Source organism: Bison bison, unplaced genomic scaffold (genome assembly GCF_000754665.1).
Source record: "Bison bison bison isolate TAMUID 2011002044 unplaced genomic scaffold, Bison_UMD1.0 scf7180017648654, whole genome shotgun sequence".
Taxonomy (NCBI): Eukaryota; Metazoa; Chordata; class Mammalia; order Artiodactyla; family Bovidae; genus Bison; species Bison bison.
In genome coordinates, this window is record NW_011453568.1 from 13,407 (window position 1) to 15,388 (window position 1,982).

Genomic DNA, 1,982 nt, shown 5'->3' on the forward strand with positions numbered 1-1,982 from the left:
ATACCAGTTAATATTTAATTAAAATGTCCATTTATTAGATAATCACATGCCATATCTATGAGATAAAATCTTCCTTCACAATATGGGTCAGTAACTTCCAGTCTAGTAGAAGATGTAGACAAGTCCACAATCTATTTCCAGAGGATAAATATGTTGCAAAGAATAGTACAAGCGTCATGGGCCAATGGGAGGACTCTTTAAGCCAGACTGAAGATTGCAGAATGATTTCATGCATATACTATTCTTTTTCTGGGATTATTTCTCTTCTAATTTTTTACAACGTACTATAAAGTACTGAAGTTTGCCCCAATCTGGGATGGGTAATGACTAGATCCTCATTTTTCACCTTTTGTCTTGTATAGGCTCAAAAGCATTTGAAAACCAGATCAATATGAACACCAAAGAGAATAGCGCACTTATGACCACATGTAAACAACTGGTCCACCAATACTAGTAAGTTCCAGATGGATGTCACTTTTGCTTACATGACACTGTTTCTGGTTCTCCTGCCTCATCCATGGACATCTCTCTTCCAATTCATAAATGCTATCATTTCTTAAGATGTTTCCTGTGGCCTGTTTCATTTGTCTCTCAGCCTATGTTCCCTTAAAAATCTTTTTCTCCCATTACATCAACAACCACGTCTATGTAGATGTCTCCCTAACTTAGATGTCCAATCTTGTCTTCTTTCTCATGAACCTGTAACCTGGACATTCAACATGTTCACAACCAAACAAACTTTCCACCTCAAGCTTTGTTCTTCATGTTTTATTTCACTTAAATTTTAGTAACATAAGAATCTCACGTCTATAGTCTCTAAATGTCAGATGCATGTTCCATTTATCTCTTTTCATTATCAATAATCTCACAGCCATTCACTGGTAAAAATCCTTTGGATTGTTTCCATATAGGGTGAGGTCCTACTCTCTCCTCAGCTGCTATAATTATATTTTATTGGGTCTTTCCTCTCTGTTTCCTTATTCTTCTGGCCCATTCCACATAGAATCAGAAAATTTATTTTTTCAAACCTCACAACTGATTACATTTATGGTAGCTTGAAAAATACTTATGGCTACCCATTGTCAAAAAGCCAGCAGCTATCTCTGCAGTTGGTTTCCTTTCAATTTGAGTCTGATATCTCTGAGTTGAAGGTGATCTCTTTTACCACATATTATATTATTGTGCTCACATCTTATCTTCTTTCTTTGACCACAAGATCCTTGATTCAGATATATGACTAGGGATTAGTAGATGTTCAAACATATCTGTTGATTAAATGAATGAATGGCCTCTAGTTTGGGTATCACATGACATATATCTATGGCTAATGGAGAGATTTTCTCAAGATTTGGGCCATTTCCTAGGAGAGGTGGCTTTGGTGATACATACTCCAAGTTGCCTGGACTCCTCAAGCAATTACTAGGAGTGATAGGGTCAAAGTTTAGCAAAGTTTCTTTGGAATAATCTTGAACTGTATTTTCTTATTGTGACTCATTGAAGGCTCAGAGTCCTTGTAAGCGTCTCTGAAAAAGTGGTTTTCATACTTAAGCATGAATGGCAACAATTTGGAAGACTTGCTAAAATACAGACTGATAGGCCCCACCTCTGGAGTTTTCCATTCAGAATATCTAGAATAGGTCCTTAGAATTGGAATTTATAGAAAACTCTCAAGTGATAATTGATGCCAACCCAGGGACAACACTTTGAGAAACTTTGCTTTACAACAGAGTATAGGTACTCCAGGCATAGGTATTGGAGCTTCCCAGGTAGCTCAAATGGTAAAGAATCTGCCTGTGATGCAGGAGACCTGGGTTCAATCCCTGGGTTGTGAAGATACCCTGGAGAAGGGAATGGCAACCCACTCCAGTATTCTTGCCTGGAGAATTCCATGGACAGAGGAGCCTGGTGGGCTACAGTCCATGGGGTTGCAAAGAGTCGGATATGACTGAGTGACCAACACTTTCACTTTCATAGGTACTCCA